Source organism: Pelophylax lessonae (genome assembly GCF_965119305.1).
Source record: "Pelophylax lessonae genome assembly, chromosome: 5".
Lineage (NCBI taxonomy): Eukaryota > Metazoa > Chordata > Amphibia > Anura > Ranidae > Pelophylax > Pelophylax lessonae.
The window spans coordinates 335,269,055-335,291,044 of NC_138772.1; the positions used below are offsets into that span (position 1 = coordinate 335,269,055).

Consider the following 21,990-nt stretch of genomic DNA (forward strand, 5'->3'; position numbering starts at 1 on the left):
CCGACCATCGGTACGTGTGTACGGGGCTTTAGTGTTACAAGGTCTCAGGTGTGAATGGGGAGCAGGTGTGTTAAATTTGGTGTTATCGCTCTCACTCTCTCATACTGGTCACTAGAAGTTCAACATGGCACCTCATGGCAAAGGACTCTCTGAGGATCTGAAAAAAAATTGTTGCTCTACATAAAGATGGCCTAGCCTATAGGAAGATTGCCAGGACCCTGAAACTGAGCTGCAGCATGGTTGCCAAGGCATACAGCGGTTTAACAGGACAGGTTCCACTCAGAACAGGCCTCGCCATGGTTGACCAAAGAAGTTGATTGCACGTGCTGAGCGTCATATCCAGAGGTTGTCTTTGGGAAATAGACGTATGAGTGCTGCCAGCATTGCTGCAGAGGTTGAAGGGGTGGGGAGTCAGCAGGTCAGTGCTCAGACCATACGCTGCACACTGCATCAAATTGGTCTGCATGGCTGTCATCCCAGAAGGAAGCCTCTTCTAAAGATGATGCACAAGAAAGCCCGCAAACCATTTGCTGAAGACTAGCAGACTTAGGACATGGATTACTGGAACCATGTCCTGTGGTCTGATGAGACCAAGATAAACTTATTTGATTCAGATGGTGTCAAGCATGTGTAGCGGCAACCAGGTGTGGAGTACAAAGACAAGTGTGTCTTACCTACAGTCAATCATGGCGGTGGGAGTGTCATGGTCTGGGGCTGCATGAGTGCTGCCATCACTAGGGAGCTACAGTTTATTGAGGGAACCATGAATGCCAACATGTACTGTGACATACTGAAGCAGAGCATGACCCCCTCCCTTCAGAGACTGGGCCGCAAGGCAGTATTCCAACATGACGACGACCCCAAATGCATGTCTAAGATGACCCCTGCTTTGATAAAAAAGCTGAGGGTAAAGGTGATGGACTGGCCAAGCATGTCTCCAGACCTAAACCATATTGAGCATCTGTGGGGCATCCTCAAATGGAAGGTGGAGGAGCGCAAGGTCTCTAACATCCACCAGCTCGGTGATGTCATCATGGAGGAGTGGAAGAGGAATCCAGTGGTAACATGTTAAACTCTGGTGAACTCCATGTCCAAGAGAGTTAGGGCACTGCTGGAAAATAATGGTGGCCACACAAAATATTGACACTTTGGGCCCAATTTGGACATTTTCACTTAGGGGTGTACTCACTTTTGTTGCCAGCGGTTTAGACAATAATGGCTGTGTGTTGAGTTATTCTGAGAGGACAGCAAATTTCCACGGTTATACAAGCTGTACACTCACTAATTTACATTGTAGCAAAGTGTCATTTCTTCAGTGTTGTCACTTGAAAAGATATAATAAAATATTTATAAAAATGTGAGGGGTGTTTAGGTTTAGTTTGAGCCTTAACTTCCCATATTTTTGGTAAATCTAAGGAGATTGTACAGAGAGGGAAAGTCTTAACAGCTGCACAGCTGTGCATATTAGCCAATCAACGTCTAGCTTTTATTGTCAAAGCTTAAAGCGGAACTTTACTCGTAACTTGATAAAAAATAATGCTCTTTAGCAAGGAACATACATTCCACAATAATATTTATGCTACCAACATTAGTGTGTGCTACAAATTGCCTCTAGCATTGCTCCAGTTTCTTATTGTGGGAGGGTGCCATTTTGCTGAAGCCAAGAGCCCCTGAACAGCACTAAATCATAAAGCGGAACTAAACCCATCAATTTAAAGGTTTTAAAAAGCAGTTACATTTCTGGAGTGCCAGGGTTGCTAACATTTACTTGTGTCCTTAGCCAAACTGTCAAACCACCAAATGGCTGATGTCATAACTGATCACATGTGCAGCTCCATTGTAGTTGCAGAAGCAGAAGCAGCTTCCTTGGCTGTAAAGGATTGGAAGGTTTAATTCTGCTTTAAAGCCGAGCTCCACCTAAAAAGGGAAGTTCTGCTTTAAGGACTTGTTCCCCGCTCCTCTTAAACAATAGCCACTTTTTAGGAGCGGGTACCCGATTTTGACAGGTACTTGCTTCCCACTTCCGCGGCGCTCGGCAATGGAAGTTCCCGTCCCTCCCTCCCCCCTGCAGTCTTCTAGAACATTTACAGGTCCCAGAAGACTGCATTCACCAGTCACGATGCCCAAGGCGACTCGCGCATGCGCAGTGGACATCTGGCTGTGAAGCCGCAAGCTGTCACAGTCGGGTATCCATAGTGAAGATGCCGGCGCCGGAGAACGAAGACAGCTGGTGAGACTGACTGGGGTGAGCTCACCGCTGGATCCTGAGACAGGTGAGTGGCTGTTTTTTAAAAGTCAGCAGCTACACTTTTTGTAGCTGCTGCGGCCTTTATTTTTACCACAGGTGACTGGAACTCCTCTTTAAGGCTGTCAGCATATTAGCCTCTACAAATTCAGCAGTGCCTAATAATTCCTAAAATTGGAGAGCAACTGTGCAGAGCAGGGTGAGAAAGTGTATTACTGGATTTTAAACAGTATAAGCGCTTATTTTTAATGTTTTACATATCTATACCTACAAATGGGGCCAGCCTGTAGTGATCTAGCAGGACATCATTTTCTGACTAAATTTCCACTTTAAGCCCCTTTCACACGGAAGATCCGATCCGCCTGTCAGTTCTTCTGATCGGATGCTCCATGCATCCCTATGGGGCAGCGGGTGTCAGCAGAGACATCTCCACTGACACCTGCTGCTATCCGATCCGATACTATCCATGAAATCCGGATGGATGGAAACCCTATTTTCCATCCGTCTGGAGGATATGATTGGATGGGATCGAATGAGAACGGACAGGCAGTCCGTTCTTATCCGATCTCCCCATAGAGGACAGTGGGGATCTGACAGCTCCGTTTCTGCACACAGAGCAGAGACTAAGCTGTTATCCGCCTGCTCAGCGGGGATCGGCGGATCAATGCCCCGCTGAGCAGAACGGACTCTGTCGAGCGGTGCGCCCGTGTGAAAGGGGCCTAATTGAACAAGCTGAAGTTAGAAATTGATTGGTTACTATGCACCAGACTCTGTGTTCTAGTTTTAGTAAATACCCAACCCCCCACACTATGTTCAAGTGTGTGGTTATATTAAGCCCACATTTACATTGAGCCGATTTGACATGTCATTGCATACCAAATCGGAGCCTATTGCTGGCAATAGCACCATCTGAATTGGTTGCAGTTGGTGCATTTTGCTTTTATCAATAAACGTTTTTGATCCATTGAAGTCTATGGAACCAATGACACAACCTGCTGGTCCCTGGCCCTTTCCATAAAATGCATAGATGTGAACGTGAACCATAGGAAACTATGCTGAATGGACTGTAGTGTGTTTCAGCAAAACTAAAAACGCACTAAAAAATGTATAGGTGTGAACCAGGCCTTACTCATAGCAGTCTCAACCACTGATGGCAAACACACTTATATAAAATACTCAGTGGGGTTGATTTACTAAAACTGGAGAGTGCAAAATCTGGTCCATTTCTGCATTGCAACCAATCAGCTTCCAGGTTTTATTGACAAAGCTTAATTTGAAGTTAGAATCTGATTGGGTACCATGCACAGCTGCACTAGATTTTGCACTCTCTAGTTTTAGTAAATCCACCCCATTATCCCATCCACAGGTGAAACTGACAGGGCAATCAGGACAAAGGAGAAAGAAAAGAAACCACCCACAAAAGTTGCACATGTATGTACTAGAAACAAAATAAAATATACATATATCAACTTATAATACTTATAATAATCATCCAAAACCCTCAAAAGAGTAATAATATACAATCTTCCAATGTTAGATTAAAAACAAATAATACAATGTTTCAATGTTTTGTTTTTGTTACATCCAGCATTGCACTTTATATTAATAGGCTCCTTTCACACGGCCGCTCCGTGTGAAAGGTCCGCTGCGGGACTTTTTTTTTTTTTTTTCCACGGAGCGGATGACATTTCTGTCATCCGCTCCGTGTGCCCGCATATCATCCGCAAACGGATGTAAAATGTAAGTATATGGCACTGCGGATGTCAGCGGATGACACCGCTGACATCCGATTTTCCTTCCTTTCCGTTTTTTACACGGAAGGAAAAATAGGGTTCTGTTCCGTTCATAAAAACGGAACAGAACTGACAGGAGGAAAATCGGGTGTCAGCGGATGGTATTCCGCTGACACCCGCAGTGCCATTCACTTACATTGATGTCCGCAAATCATCCGCAAAAAAATAGGATGATTTGCGGACACACGGAAAGCAGCGGAGCGGCCGTGTGAAAGGACCCTTACTCTTTTGAGGCTTGAGGATGTTTATTATAGGTTGATATATGTATATATTTTTATTTTAATTCTAGCACAAACATGTGCAAATTTTGTGGGTGGCTTCTTTTCTTTCACCTTTTTCCTGATTGCTCTGTCAGTTTCACCTGTAGATGGGAAACTGAGCTGAGACTGCTATGAGTAGGTGCTAGTATAGTGCCAAACATGACAGCGGGTCACCCTGCTCCTCCGCTGCTATTTCCTTGATGATTTTTTGGCAGTTGCAGCCACTGCTATTAACCTCCATAGTGCCAGATGTTCATAGATGTGGCTTTCCCTGGGATCACTGAGAGATGGAATATTACTGTAAATGGAAGCCAGTTTCTGCACTACTTTTGGCGACTTCGGGGGAGATTTCAATAGATACCTGTGCAGTAACCCGCACAGATGTCTGTTTAACCACTTTACCACCGGAGGATTTTGCTGTCTTCCGTCCAGGCCACTTTTTGCGATTCGGCGCTGTGCGACTTTAACTGACAATTGCGCAGTCGTGCGATGCCGTACCCAAACAAAATTTACGTCCTTTTTTTTCCAGAAACAGAGCTTTCTTTTGGTGGTATTTGATCACCTGTGCAATTTTTACTTTTTGCGCTATAAACAAAAAAAGAGCGTTTATTTTGAAAAAATAACAATATTTTTCACATTTTTTTATATGAAATTCCCCCCCAAAAAAATGTAAAAATCAAAATTTTTTTAAATTTTTGGCCAATTTGTTTTATGCTACCTATGTTTAGTAAAAAAAATCGCAAGAAGCGTATTTTTGATTGGTTTGCGCAAAAGTTATTGCGTTTACTAACTAAGGGAAAGATTTCTGTCATTTTTGGTGGGTTTTTTTTAACGCGTAATGGCGGTGATCTGCGATTTTTTTTTTTGCGGGACTGCGACATTGCGGCGGACAGATCGGACCCTTAACTGACATTTTTGACACTTTTGGGGGTACCAGTGACATTTCTACAGTAATCAGTGCTATATATATGCACTGTTACTGTAAAAATGACACTGGCAGGGAAGGGGTTAATTTTATTGGAGAGGGAGGGGTTAACCTCCTAGGCGGTAATCCCGAGCGTGACTCGGGGTTGGTTTTTCATATCAGGAGCGGTAACCCCGAGTCACGCTCGGGGTGGATAGGCAGAGAGCGCAGCGGTGTTCTCTTACCTTATCCTAACGATCCAGCGATGATCTCTCATTGCTGAGATCGCCAGCAGAGAGTCCCGCCGCTCCTCCGTCCACCGTCGGTCTGATCACTTCCTAGTTCCGTTCCCTGCAGCAGCAATGCTGCATGGGAGCGGAACTAGGGAGGGAAATTAAAAAGAAAAAAAAAAAAAAAACGTTGCACAAAACACATAACACATTTTATATTATATATATATATATATATACATACACATATATATATGTATATATATGCACACACACACATATACATATATATAAAATTATATTATTGATTCAATTATAATTCATGCGTTATATATTACACATATATATATATATATGTGTGTGTATATATATATATATATATATATATATATATATATATATATATATATACATACACACACACACACACACACACATATATATATATTATATAATGCATGAATTATAATCTAATCAATAATATAATTTTATTATATATATTATATATTAAATAATAAAATTATATTATTGATTCAATTATAATTCATGCGTTTGTGTTTCAAATTTATCACTAGACTCTTGTTTTGGTCAGGTTTAAGTTAGTAATTACTAAGAATTGTAGGCCTATAATACATAACGCCAAATTTCCATGAAAACAATTGTACCGCTTTTGGTATGTAATTCCTGACATAATCATACCGCCAGGGAGGTTAATGTATGCCTGGTGCTTACTGACGTGTGGGGGGGGGAGGTGACTGTGTGACAGAAGGACAGATCGGATGTCCAGCTATGCTGAACACTCCGATCTGTCAGTCCCTGTCACTATGGAGATCCGCCTGCTGTGTTTACACACAGCGGGCGGATCTCCAGACTCGATCCCCGACGATCGGGGCAGAGCAGTGGCAATCGCCGCTGCTCCTCCCCTGGCCCGACTCCCGCTGTGAATGAACCCCGCTGTGAATGAACACAGCGGGAGCGAGCCTCCGGCGGCGCGCGAGCGCCGCCCACAAGGGGCGGAGTCCAGCGACATAGGTCTACGTCGCTGGACGGGATCGCGGCACTTTGCCGCAGTAGCCTCCATGTGAGCGGGGCTAAAGTGGTTAAATTTCCCCCAAAGTCAGACTGAAATTCTGGTTTGAAATAGTGTGAGTTCAGCTGAAACCCGCCTTCAGTGTGAACCTACATTTAGGCTAGCCATACACTATACAATTTTCTTATTCAATTGGATTTACCTTAAACTATGTAGTGCAAGGGCCTGCCTGACTGCATACAAATTGAAAGTGTTTAGGTTTGACCCTATATTACATGGTTTTGGTAAATCTAAAGGAAAGTTGAACAAGAAAATTGTATAGTGTATGGCCAGCCTTAGAGTTGTAGTAAGTGGAGCACCATGTACTTTGCACTATTTTATGGAGTAGGACTGTTACTAGGTATGACCTCCAGTGGTTGATATAGTATAAATTACTGAGGACTTTCAATGCTTCCTTAGTTAAGGCAATCCAATACTCTTTTCATTTTTTTTCCCACAGAAACACCTAGGTAGGTTATGTAGATCGAATTGTTCAAGCTGAAGTTTATTTTATATATAAAATAAAAAAAAAGAGGGGGGGGGGAGAGGCATACAGAACCAGTGCAATAATGTACCTTTGATGGTGCATTTCTAACTTTCTCATGGCTTCTGGTTACAGTAATAATCCTGTGATGCCAAGGAAGACCACATCTTTGAACATCTGGCACTATGGGGGTTAATAGCAGAGGCTGCAACTATGTAGGACTTGTGTAGCTCACCCTACCTTTCATGTCCCCTCTGCCTTTAAGAAAACACCTAGTATTCTTGAAAGAAAACAGAAATCCAGGTGTGGAAATCACCCTTTTTAATTGCCAAAAATCATCATGAAAATCAGCGGAGGAGCAGGGTGACCCGCTGTCATGTTTGGCACTACACTAGCCCTACTCATAGCAGTCTCAGCTCAGTATCCCATCTACAGGTGAAACCGACAGGGCAAACAGGAAAAAGGTGAAAGAAAAGAGGCCACCCACAAAATTTGCACATGTGTGCTAGAAATAAAATAAGAAATATATACATATATCAATTTATATTAAACACCCTCAAGCCTCAAAAGAGTAAAAATAAAAAATGCAATGCTGGGCATGGATTAAACGTAACAAAAACAAATAATACTAAGCATTGTATTTTTTTGTTTTTAATCTAGCATTGGAAGATTGTATATTATTACTCTTTTGAGGGTTTTGGATGATTATTATAAGTATTATAAGTTGATATATGTATATTTTTATTTTGTTTCTAGTACATACATGTGCAACTTTTGTGGGTGGCTTCTTTTCTTTCTCCTTTGTCCTGATTGCCCTGTCAGTTTCACCTGTGGATGGGATAATGGGGTGGATTTACGAAAACTAGAGAGTGCAAAATCTAGTGCAGCTGTGCATGGTAGCCAATCAGATTTTAACTTCAAATTAAGCTTTGACAATAAAACCTGGAAGCGGATTGGTTTCTATGCCGAAATGGACCAGATTTTGCACTCTCCAGTTTTAGTAAATCAACCCCCCTGAGTATTTTATATGAGTGTGTTTGACAGCAGTGGTTGAGACTGCTATAAGTAAGGCCTGGTTCACATCTATGCATTTTTTAGTGCTTTTTTAGTTTTGCAGAAACACACTATAGTCCATTCAACGTGGTTTCTTATGGGTCACATTCGCATCTGTGCATTTTATGGAAAGGACCAGGGACCAGCAGGTTGTGTTTTTGGTTCCATAGACTTCAATGAATCAAAAATGTGTATAGAAAAATGCACCTGGAATATGCATCAACTGCAACCTGCACCTGCAGTGTGTACCAGGCCTAAGCGCTAGTGTAGCGCGAAACATGTCACTGGGCGACCCTGCTCCTGCTATATCCTTGACGTTCTTATCCTGTTTGACGATCTTCTAACTAAAGCCTCGTACACACGATCAGATTATCGAACGATCTTGCGTCCGATATTTGTTGCCTGCTAGTCTCATATCGAAAGTGAAGAGATTACTTTCCCGTATGACAGAATTCAACTTCAGAAGTGATGTCATGTGTTGAATTGTTTTGTATGTGTTCTTTCGTTTCTGAGCATGCCTAGTCTTGCTCTTACGATTATTTTCGGATGAAAACTGTACTAATTAAACGAAAATCGGACGTTGTGTTGACGTACGATAAAAATTTTATAGCCTGCACATCCAGTTTTTGTCATCCAAAAATTCATAACCGGCTGTCGAAAGCACTATACTAACAATCCGAAAATCAGCAGATCGTTTGTCGGACGAAATTTTTCTTCCGATTTTCGTATCGTGTGTACGGGCCTTAAGCCCTCGTTCGTACTGAGGGCGGGTCGCTCGTACTGAGGGCGGGTTTGAAATTGTGCGAGTTCAGCTGAACTCGCACAATTTCAAACCGGCATTTTAGTGCGAGGTCGGGGGTGATTTGACAGATGTCTATTGAAGTCGCCCCAAAGTCACCAAAAATAGTGCTGGAACTTCTTTTGGGAATCACAGCAGCGCCGCAAAGTCGGCTTTGCATCGATTTGGAAGGTGCCGTTACTGGCAATAGGCTCTGATTTGGCATGCAATTTGACATGTCAAATCGCCTCGATATAAGCAGGACTAAAGGGGATTTTTACAGAAGTGCACCCATCCAGACTTCTTTTTCTTTCAACGAACGGGCTGCTGTTCCTGCATTTCTGCACCAAAAACGCAGCCGCATTGAAATTGCATGGTCTTTTTCACCATGCGATTTCCCAGCAGTTCCCGCCTGCTTAGATATGTGCAGGTGCCATTCAGAATGGTGGTCCTGCTCATCTCAAAAAAGCGGTTTGGTTGCGCGTGCGGGAACAGATGCAATTCCTGCACCCGCAGCCACACGCATAGGTGCGAACCTAGCCAAAAACCTAAGTTCATTAAAAAAAAATGAGGACAAGAGGTGGTCTTTTATTGTGAAATGCCCCTTGTGCTGGTGGCTGCTCTCTTCGTTGAAATCTGCACTCTTCTGTGCCCCCCATACCCCTGCAGCATTGCATCTTCTGGTGCTGCAGGAGTTTATGAAGCCTTTGGACTTGTCACTGGTACATGTCATGAGTGCTGACTATGCCCTACAGATGTTGTACAGTACTATAGTTTCCATTTATGAAAAGCTTTCTTTGAATGGAGGGTGAGCAGTTGAATGTAAGGTCCACCTCCTCCCTCCTCCATTCATAGAATGTGTTTCATTGACGTACGGCTTTTCCTTAATACAGCGGTGGGTGAGGGTGAAGGCAGAGGACTTCGGATTATACCCATCAACACAAGGAACACTTCACATTGAATAAACAGTATATTTGCTATATCACCATGGCGCAAATATGAACTAGAAACTAGAGCTAGTTCGCGCCACATGTTCCACACCTACCCGCGCAATAAAAACAAATAAGAATAAATACATATGTGCAGTGCTCAATATTCCCAATACTCATTAAAACTGTAAATGAACCAATAAACACCCCAACATACATAAACCTCCAGCCTATAACAGTTACATGTGATCCAAGACATATATGTGCATACTGTGACAAACTTTCATTAAATGTGTATAATAATGAGAAAACTCCAAGTGCTCTCTGGAAAATTAAATACAATGTTCACAAAGTTCTTATAACATCCCAGTGAGGACAAATTATGCGTAAAAAAGAGGTCCACAGATAATAGTGTTCTTTTCTCTTCACCACAAATGATCACCACCTCTTGCTGATAAACATCACCAATCATGAAACAATGGCTGGACGTTAACCCTCATTAGGTGACTCCTTAGGCGACAGGAGGTCAAGAAATGCCTGCCAGGAAGTGTGTCTGCTTCCAGCAAGCTAGCCCCAATGGAAAGTGATTGTAAAGCTCTTCCTCCTGGACAGGATCTCCTGGCTTGGATCTCTGCAGCTCCCCCTAGGGAAGTTTTGTATTGCGTAATCCTCACAATTAGAAAAACAAAGACAAGTGTTTATTAGGCTTGGTTCACACCTACACGGTTTGCTTTTGATCTATTTCTGCAGTGCTTTTTGCAGTGCTTTTTGCGTTTTTACACATTTTTGATGCCTTTTTAATGCATTTTTTGATGCATTTTTTGTTTTGCATTTTGTATGCTTCCAATTTGTTGTTGGGTGGATTAAAAAAAAGAAAAAGCAAATCACGGCAAAAATACACCACATGGTTTTCTGCAGCTTCTCATTTAACCACTTCCCGCCCGCCCTATTACAAATTGACGGCGGGAATGTGGTTGAGTTATCCTGACCGGACGTCATATGACGGCGGCAGGATAACACCGCTCTGGGCGCCCCCCGGTGATGCGGGGTGTCAGTCTGACACCCTGCATCTCCGATCTCGGTAAAGAGCCTCTGACGGAGGCTCTTTACCATGTGATCAGCCGTGTCCAATCACGGCTGGTCACATAGTAAAACAGGAACAGCCGTTGATCGGCTTTCCTTAGTTCGTGCCTGACAGGCACGAGTAAAGGAGCGCCGATCGGCGGCTCCCCTGACAGGGGGGGGGGGGTCGGCACTGGTAATCAGATCATTGATTACCAGTGCAGACCCTCGGGGGGGGGGGGGATGCCACTAAATCCACCAGGGATGCCCACTATGACCCCAGGGATGCCCACTATGACCCCAGGGATGCCCACTATGGCCACCAGGGATGGCGATCAGGGCTCAGGGAGCCCCCCATTGCCCTCCCCATCAGTGATGCCCACTAGTGTCCTCCCTATCAGTGCTGCCCACAAGTGCCCATCATTGCCATCCTTTAGTGTCGCCCACCAGTGCCCATTATTGCCCACCAGTGCCGCCCGTCAGTGCCGATCAGTGCCCATCAGTGCCCACCAGTGCTGCCTATCAGTGCCCATTAGTGCCTGTCAGTGCCACCTATCAGTGCCCGTCAGTGCCGCCTATCAGTGCCCATCAATGCCGCCTATCAGTGTCCAGCAGTGTCGCCTATCAGTGCCCACCAATGCTGCATATCAGTGCTACCTATCAGTGCCACATATCAGTGCCTATCAGTGTCGCCTATCAGTGCTGCCTATCAGTGCCACCCCATCAGTGCCACCCCATCATTGCCTCCTCATCAGTGCCTGTCAGTGCAGTCTCATCAGTGCTCATCAGTGCAGGAAAAAACTTATTTATTTACAAAATTGTATAACATAAACAAAAAAAACTTTTTTTTTTTTTCAAACTTTTCTGTCTTTTTTTTTTTTATTTGTTTAGCAAAAAGTAAAAATCGCACAGGTGATCAAATACCACCAAAAGAAAGCTCTATTTGTGGGGGGAAAATGATATAAATTTGGTGTAAGTACAGTGTTGCATGACCGCGCAATTGTCATTCAAAATGCAACAGCGCTAAAAGGGGAAAATTGGCCTGGGCGGGAAGGGAGGGAAGTGCCCTGTATTAAAGTGGTTAAAGTCTATTGAACCAAAGATGCACCATTTTGCTTTTAAAAAAAAAGTCCCTGACCCTTTCCAAAAAACGCAGCGGCTGAAAAAAGCTTAGATGTGAATGTGTCCCTTAGGAAACCATGTTAAATGTACTGTAGTGTGTTTCTTCAAAAAGCACTAAAAAATGCATAGGTGTGAACCAGGCCTAAAAAAAGCACTTACATAAAATGGTAAGCAAAGGTGCTTTCCTTTGGAACCATCAGCATACACACTTTTCCTAGAGCTGCATGACTAATCGTTAAAAATCACAATCTCGACTCACCCCCATCCCCCCCCCCCCCCCCCCCCTCTGCTCACTCAACATTGTTAAGGCTGGGAGAGAACAATAAACACAATGTTTTACAATGTATCATTTTGTTCTTTTAAATCAAAGAAATGAATTTCCGTCTGTAAAGGAGGGCAGTTTAACCTCTTAAAGACTAAGCCTTTTTCTGATACTTGTTGCTTACAAGTATTTTTGCGAGACAATTGCTTAGAACTTCCAAACATTATATATATATATATATATATATATATATATATATATATATAGGGCTATATATATATAGGGCTATGTTGGTTCGAGCAGGAGGGGCTGCCTGCCGCAGTAAATCTGCGGCGGGCGGTCTTAATGTGGTTAAAGAAGAAGATTTTACTTCCTCTTTAAAAACCTTGAGCCTTGACAGCTACTTTACTATTGATTGAGAATGTTTTGCTCCGCTTAAAGCCTGGCATTACAATTATGCATTGCAATAATGCCCACATTTCAGCGCACTTGAAGGCAATGCATCTACACCTTTTTAATTTAGTGCCATTCATTTTGAATGACTGACTCACCATTAAACCTATAATGCGGGGTTGCCCGGATAAGTTTCATAAAATTTGGGGCGACTGGGTTGCTATGACTGACACTTGTGCTACTGGGGGGCCATAGCCATCCCACTGGTTAACTGGAGGGGCGTGTGAGCATGGAGGTCCTATTCCTGGCGCCGTATACAGCATGTGAACTCTTCTAGCAAGGATGACTGCTTTCTTACATGACTACTTATGGGTAATCTTTGCAAGTTGACGATGTCTCTGTGTATTGCCCTTTTTTAATTTTTTTTTATCCTTGTCTGACTCTCTTTTCCCATACTTTCCTTGTTGTTTGATTTTTTTTTCCTGTAACATTGATATGCAATTAGATGTGCTCACTTAACACTCACTTTCCTTGCTGATGTCACATAGGTTGCATTGGTATTATATCTTTGAACTGTGTTTATGATGATGTCTTACACGAGTGTTTTGTTTGCTTTGTATGACTTTTTTGCTTAATTACTTTTTTGCTTAAAGTTGAAGTTTAAAAAAAAAAAAACCTATAATGCACCTGCATTGCAGGACACTACAATGCACAGTACATTCTATTGTACTGGATTCAAAAAAATAGTGCAGGTGAATTTTAGGTTCATTGTGGTGGGTTGCCAGCCTATTTAAATGAATGGTCTGCCCTAACACAATGCACATTAACACATGATATAGCACATATTAACACATCACATCAGTACATGTGTGAATGGGGCCCTAATGAATATAATTCATTTTTTAGCTTGAATTATTTGAATTTGAAGTGTTATTATATATAATATTTTGTTTTGACAAACACAGAATATAATTGAATGTTGCTGTATACATCCTTATACTCCCCTTTCTATTGTCTTTTTTGTCTCCATGAAGCTAACCCTAATTATTCATCAATATTCACAAGAATGTGAGCAGCTCTTTTACTGGCCAAGAGCATACTCATTGCCTCTAAGAAAAATGACTGTCGTCTGGAGAAAAGTCACAGCATGCTTCACAGACTCCTGATTGCCTAATATATTCAATGCTCCTATGTAGCTCAGTTGTGTCTTTTTGCTCTCATTACAGTTAAACGTAACAACAAATGCATGTTGTAATTTATCAGTTAGCTGAAGACCAACTCCAACCAACTTTTTTTTTAATGGTGAAAGGTCATATCGAAAATAACAATGGGGGAGCCTAAAACAACAAAATATCCGGTGCCTTGAGCCCCACCTTCACAGACCAAACAAAAACTGTGCTGGTTAAAATTATTATTATTTTATTTTTTTTCGATCACAGAAAAAAAAAATGATCAACTAACAACTGGTCATCTGGTGAATGATCAACTACACTGGGCTAGAGTGCCAGGTTGGTTAAACCACTTCAGCTGTTGCCCCATTATACCTAATATTGACCAGAGCAATACTGATATTGTAGCTATTGTCCTACTGATTTGGCAATAATTTTACCTAATAATGTAATACATTTTTTTTCTCACTTTTTTGGTATAAAGAACATTGGCAATATTGTCCTGATAGAATATATTATTTTTTAGGAAATGTATATATATTAAGATATAAAAATTTGAAAAGTTACCAGTGATTAGTGATAGTTTAGATAAATGTGTAGGTTTTATTCTATAGTTTGTCCCATTAATAACACAAAAAATATGTTTCTCATACAGAGCTTGGCAAAAAAATGAAATAAAGGCATTTAAAAAAAAATTGTGTATTTTTTTTAAAGTGTTGCTACAAAACTGTACAAGACCTGTAAAATGAAAAAAAAAGTTACATATGAGTTAAAAAGACATTTATAAGGAGAAAATCTGCCAAATGTTCAAAGCTTAAATGAGAAGGGGAAGAAGTTAATTAGGGCTGGTTGCACTTAACTAAGGGCCAATAGGGGATAAATAAGTGCAATTTTTATTAAGAACTTGGCTGCCAGCTAGTCCTGGAGATTACCTCAGATGCCTTTTCCCACAATAGAACACATAGGCACAAGTCATGGGATGGGTAGAAGCTCTCTGAGATCACACGTTTTGAAACTCCAACTTTTTCAACTAGCCCTTTTTAATCACCATTTGATACTACTGTTCCCATCAACATCAATATACACATCAGTGTACACTTAGCAGGATCTTCCTTTTAGCTTGTTTTTTTGAAAACTTTTGCTGACTTTATTAATTTATGCAATATTAAAAAAAGGTGATAAACCTATATAAAAATAAAAAATGAAAAAGGTGATGTACATAATTACCCTGGTTGTAGGAACAATATACTCTATATTTTATTGTGTTGTATGAAAAAAAAAACAATTTTTAAGAAATTTACGAGTATATATAATGTGGCCTTTTTATAATAATTGAATCTATTTGTGATATAATTATTACCAATTCAATGTAGTGATAGTAAGGGGCTTTGGCGTATTTTGTTAAGTGGATTTAGGTTGCTGCGCCCCAACTAGCAGTTAGATTAATAAACAAGCAAAAAATTGGGGGAGCAAACCCTGAACATGTATATCTAAAGCCGGTGCAGCTATGAACCAAGCGACATGTATATTAAAAAAGAATAGCGCACACATGCAAAAGAAATGACTATCAAATATGGAGACAATCCATAAATAAAAATGGGGATTTGGTCCCACCATATGGCCATATCGTGCTCAAGCCCACCACTATGTCAAAGTACCCCATTATCAATGGGGTACTTTGACATAGTGGTGGGCTTGAGCACGATATGGCCATATGGTGGGACCAAATCCCCATTTTTATTTATGGATTGTCTCCATATTTGATAGTCATTTCTGTAGCAGTTAGATTGTTGACAAATGAAAAAAATAAAATATTAAAAAATTTAACCGGAATGCCAGCTGTAACTCCCTTGCACTTCCTCTGAAGCATCTGAGGTATTTTTAATTTGAAATTAAAAAATCTCCTATACATACCATTTCCTGCAGTCTTCAGGCAGTCCAAATACATTCCAAGAGGTCCTCCTCCAGTGGTGGCTGGCATTCTTCTTAGATTGAGCAGCACACATGTAATTACATGAGAGTGCCACCCATTCCTGATGTACTGCAAGCCCAGGTTCACAGGAAATTACCAGAATGGTGGAGCTGTCATTCCGTCTAAAATGGACTGCATGTGCTGGATAGAAGAGGAAGCTAGGAAAAGTGCTGCAGCATAGATTGGGGTGAATAAATCTTGGGGACCTGTTTCTCCTATGCAGGAGTATGCTAGGAGCTAAAACATTTATGAAAATTGGTCTTGAGAAAAATTAGATTGGGATTTAACGTTTAAGAGGCTGATGTATTTAATGGCGAATTGCTGATGAAATCAATAGTTTTTTCATGTGAAAACAGCAATTGTTTGGTGCTAGTGAATGTAAAGGGAAATTGTCTAAAAATGTGGCTCAGTTGAATAAATACTTGGGTTATCCATGCTGGTTAAAGCGTATCCAAACCCCAAAACAAAAATATAATATATCACAGCTTACGAGTCCTTAGATGTAGCTACATTCAATTTCTTTTTCAGGCTTTATTTCTTTATTTTTACCTGGTAATCCTGCAAATCAGGGCTTTTTTTTAGCCCGAACGTGGTGGAACCATGTTTTGCTACATCTGGTGCTGGCCCTTTGCATCGCTAATCACTATTGTCCCTTAAAAACACAGAAGCCTGGCTTCTGTGTTAGCAAGTGACAGCAGTGCTTTCCTGGTGGCAATCACAGAACACTCACTGCACATGACAGCAGAGGAGGGGCGGGGGGGGGGGGGGGCAGGTATGTACACAGCTTCTCCTAAAGCCCACTCCAGCTGCCTGCATTCTTACTGTAAGATGTAGCTGCTCTACTGCAGCAGCCCCTTCTCTTCAATACTCTGTAGGTGGGGAGAGTGTATTTGGAGGTGGGAGAAGAGCTTTTAACTGCAAAAAGAATGTGTATGCACTCCTGAACACTGCACTATGTACATAGCACACACCTGCACTTTGTACATAGTGCACTCCTGAACTCTGCACTCTGTACTTAGCACACTCCTGAACTCTATACTCTGTATGTAGATTACTCCTGAACCCTACACTTTGTACGCAGTGCACTACTAAACTCTTCACTTTGTACGTAGCACACTCCTGACCTCTATACTCTGTATGTAGATTACTCCTGAACCCTATACTTTGTACGCAGTGCACTACTGAACTCTGCACTCTGTGCATAGTGCGCTCCTGAACTCTATACTCTGTATGTAGATCACTCCTGAACTTTATACTCTGCACAGTCCTGAACCCTGAACTCTGTAAAAAGTACACTGCTGAACTCTGCACTCCGTAGACATTGCACTCCTGATCGCTGCACCATAAGCCTTGCACCCTCCTGAACCCTGAATTCTGTATGTAGCACACTCTGGAAACTTGGACCCTGTACATAACTCACTTATGGAATTTAACAATGCCCTATTAAAACTTCCCACTGCTATTTAGCCACACCCACAATTTCATATGCTCTGCTCTCCCAGGGGGTGGGGGTGGGGAGGGGGGTATGTTGATGGCATGCAATGTGGGCGTGATTACGTTTCTGCACATATTCTCTGGGAGAAAAAACCCTGCGAATAATACGCTTCCTGCCCTTTTATGTCTACCTTTTTTCTCTACTGTCTAGGGGCAGCCATAGTTGTTAGGTAGGCTGCACATCACACATGTTCTTCTCCATTATATGGTGGATTATTGGGGCTAGTAACATTGTAACATTAAAGAAATTGAACTACCCAACTAGTGCCATCATCCAAAATTAGAAAGAAAAAGCGAATTTGTAAAGATTCATGTGTTGGGAAACCAAACCACACTGAATTCTCACAAGGACAAATGACTGGACTTTCTAAGGCACATCATAGAATGAATCAAGATAACTCTTATGTTAAAAAATATGTAATTTTATTAATTAGATGCAGAAAACTAAAAAATGAGGGCAAAAGACACATATATTGTCCTCATTGAGAAATGCAGGGCGTATAACAATCAACATGAATTGTCTAAAATCGCATAGCCTAGGACAATTTTTACCCAGATAGTTCTTATAGGTAGCTGGGAAAATTGTGTAGGTTATGATGCATTCATAATGTGTTCACAACATTTTAAGTACATAACATGTATATAATCATATCTGATCTTTGGGTCTACGCGTTTTGCAGCATGCTTCTTCAGGACCACATTTTTACATCAGATAAATCTTAAGGTAGAAGAGATATTGTTTAGTACAGGCATAATCAAAGATAATGATTTTTATACTATTTTGTGTGTATAGTATCTGGAAAACACACACCTTAGGGGGTGTAGCCAGTGTCTCCCGGGCGGACACAGAGGACGTGATCAAGGATGGAAATGACAGAGCTAGTGATCTCAATAAGTGAATTTTGAAATATCTAAAAGCATAAAGTGTTGTTTAGAGAGGTTATTTCAGATAGGTTGGTTTTAGCTATATTATATAAGGTAAGTACCTGTTTTTCAATCAGCATATATGTACTGGATATATATTAACAGCAAGAAGTTAAATCAGTAGGTATGTCCCAGGATTGGTAAATCCTGACCTCAGGCCAAAACCTAATGTGGAAAAGGAAATAAGTATATGTATATCATTCCGAGATGTAAGCACGGATTTAGTAAAGTACCTATTAGCATTCACTTTTTACCTCAGATGAATATCCGTGGTAACAGATGTAATAATATATAGGACCACCTATATATTTCCCATAATCCAGGGGGAGAGGGGAGATATAACCAGGATCTACAAGAGACATGATAGTTTCCATGAGTTTATAGACATTTAAATATTTATGCTCAAATTTATAGAGGAAGAGAGATTTCTACGGAAGATTACCTTTTTGTTCAAGTTGACAGGAATGTCAACCCCTGGGGTAATTATCCTGGTCAGTATTACAGATCCAAGGATGTCATAGAGCTGTTAAGCCTAGAGAGCCTATTGGGGCTAGTAGTTTACACAATAAATAAAAGTTTGAGTTTTCTTTTAGACTTACAGGAAGTGACAAGGATACATTTCTTGAATTTCTGGCAAGTTTAACAGATAAGTTCTGTACTTGTTAAAAATGTTTTCAGCCTGAAAAGTTAAAACGAATACAGCCACAACATCTAAGGACTGCTAAGCTGTATACATCAAGTCTTTGTTTTTGTTTTTTTATAAATTTGCTTTAATATGCCTTTAGAGGTGCAGCAAATACTCTAACTAGATCATATGATGTTTTTTAATTATATCCTGAGGATGTTAATCAAGCTGTATGAGGTTTATTATATAAATATGTGATCACTACAAAAGTAAAAAAATTGGCTACACTTAAAATGAACCTGTGTTTTACCTATGAAGTGCAAAGCAACAGGTGCAATTTAGACCCCCCAAATGGTCTCCTCATGGTGACAAAATACCAGCACTGCAGTCTTCTGGAGCCTGAGAGTACCTTGCCACTAGCCAGCCAATGGACAATGCCCACCTCACCTAAGCAACAACATAGACTCCCGAAGAAGGATTCTACCACTCTGCTGTGAGATAGAAAAGAGGCTCAACACATCACATGAACAGGGATTTAGGTAAGTAGAAGAGGCTTTTAGATAAGGGTTTTTATTTTTCAAGCTAACATGGTGATTAGATTAGAGGAAGGGAGTACCCAAAGAAGGGCTTTAAAACAATACAATGTCTGCCCAGACTTTACTGATTAATAACAGAAACCTTGGTATGCTGTACTATAAACATTGCGCAAACATATTTTTTCTTTAATAGCAAAACGATTATAGGATAAAATGGGTGGGGGCTCCATACCAGGACCCCTTGTCTTAAAAAAAAGCAGTGGTTTACGTTTTGCACCAGGGGTGAAAGAAATTAAGCTATTTAATTATCAGTTTGGGAAAAGTGTTATTTAAAAAGTTATCACTGAAGTGTAAAACTATTTTAACATCTCCTGCTATAGTAATGTGTGTCTAAAAAGATTCACTGCAGCTCATGCATTCCATTGCTAGTTATGAGTTCTGGGTTCACTGCTACTATGAGTCTGATGTAGATTCAGTAGGTTTGTAATTCACAGTCCAAGCTAAATAATGTGTTAACTGGTCAGACTAAATTCTTTGCAAGCATAATACACTGCCTGGCTTAGAAGGGCCAATAAGGGAGGTTTTGGATAAGGCAACCTCCTCCCTATAAACTGGAGAGGTCACAGCAGCCATATTGGCAACATGCTTCATCTGTAGGGAATGCTGCTGGCAAACTTCATAGAGAGAAATTACATATTGCAAGCATTGGCAAGTCTGGTAAAGTTGATGTAAACTCTTACTGAATGTCATGTAGGTCACTGTGTATCATAGAGCTCCTGATGTCCTGCAGCCTCTTCCTGTCCACATACACTATGACAGCCTAGGTAGCCTGGGGTGCCTTTAGGGGTTATCAGGGGTGCTTTGGCAAAATGCCTACAAAACTGCCAAAAATTGTTTACAAGCTAGCAGGTGGATAAAGCCTGCCTATTAGTTACATAAAGCCACAAGTTTTCATTGTGCACCATTACAACCTTCTAGCTGTCAGTGTCCTAACAACCAATGACATCATTAGTTGATAGGGAGGACATTGCGGACCTGCACAGCATCCTTGTAAGTACAAGGATGGTTTATTCACTCCAAAAGGGAGTACACCCCTAAGTCAAAATGTCCAAATTGGGCCCAATTAACCATTTTCCCTTCCCGGTGTCATGTGACTTGTTAGTGTTACAAGGTCTCGTGTGAATGGGGAGCAGGTGTTCTAAAGTTGGTGTTATTGCTCTTACTCTCTCATACTGGTCACTGGAAGTTCAACATGGCACCTCATGGTAAAGAACTCTCTGATGATCTGAAAAAAAGAATTGTTGCTCTCCATAAAGATGGCCTAGGCTATAAGAAGATTGTCAAGACCCTGAAACTGAGCTGCAGCACGGTGGCCAAGACAATACAGCAGTTTAACAGGACAGGTTCCACTCAGAACAGGCTTTACCATGGTCGACCAAAGAAGTTGAGAACACGTGCTCAGCGTCGTATCCAGAGGTTGTCTTTGGGAAATAGACGTATGAGTGCTGCCAGCATTGCTGCAGAGGTTGAAGGGGTGGGGTCAGCCTGTCAGTGCTCAGACCAGAGACATTGCCCAGGGTACACCATGCACCTCTCGCTAGCTTAGGTTCAAGGAACACCCTAGTTCCATGACTAACGTTACATTGGTATCCTTTAGGACAAAGAAACAATTTGATCTATGTCCCAAAATACCCAGTTGCTTCCTTCCCAGCAATGATCTCCCTATCCAAAACACAGAGTGAAACATCAACCCAACATTTCTCAATTACCACTGCATACTCACCTGGCATACAAATGACATCATGGTCATGCCACCGACAGAGGGAAATATCAACCTTCCTCCAGCTTCCATCCTCTCTGATCACATATGGGTAATGTAGCCTTGAATGCAACAAGGTAGAATCCCCAGTCAGTAAGGCCATTGACACCACCGAACATACAGATCAAGTCTGCCCTTCTGTATATGGTATCAATTAGGAAGCATAATAACGTTCATAATCCAAACTTGCACAGCCTGCCCAGGCATTCGACCATCACTCGACTGCCACCAGTGAAAGCAATGTGTTTAGGCAAAAGCTTACTGAGCTGTGATGCTAACTTATAAGGCCACTGACCCTCATACAGGGACTGCACAATCAGCTTGATGCTGGTTGATAATTCCAAATGCCTGTGCGCACAACAGAGCACATGATACATTTTCACCCCGTGAAGGCATATTGTACCCTTGTAGGAGAGCTTGGATCTATTTGGAGTGGTTCCCCTTTCTATAACGAAGCATGTGTTTTTTTTTTTTTGTTTGTTTTTTTCAGTAGATACTGGCATTACCTGTGCAGGGTTCCAACTGCTCAGGTGAGACATCAACCCGCTGTATCTCCCCATCTCCAGCTCAGGTGTCCCACATCTCCAGTAACCAAGAACCTATCTGTAGGATTGATAAGAATGAGACAACGCCCCCACAAGGAAACTTTCACCCTATTGATGTGTCATCTGGCACTCCATAGTCTGGCCAACAGACACTTTACGATACTTAAGTGTTAGCCTCCTGGGTACCTGCACCATAATAATTTAGTTATGCCAATACATGTCACACATTAAAAACATACGTCCCTTCTTCCAATTCCTCACCAAAAACCCCATAGTTTACATGTCTTGTTCTGAAGAATTAGATAGGTTACATTCCTTCCCT

At 41.4% G+C, this 21,990-nt stretch overlaps 1 protein-coding gene across 2 annotated transcripts in view; it reads left to right on the forward strand.

Annotated features, from left to right (window-relative positions):
* The window catches only part of TMEM170B (transmembrane protein 170B), a 66,278-nt gene that overhangs the window by 5,771 nt on the left and 38,517 nt on the right, over positions 1 to 21,990 (forward strand). Inside the window, exon 2 of one of the 2 annotated variants that reach the window (XR_014225335.1) lies at positions 13,619 to 13,906. The exons of the other annotated variant lie outside the window; for it this stretch is intronic. The gene's annotated coding sequence lies outside the window, so the exon portion shown is untranslated. Of the gene's footprint in view, positions 1 to 13,618; positions 13,907 to 21,990 lie in introns of those variants that run through there. 2 annotated transcript variants of the gene reach the window in all.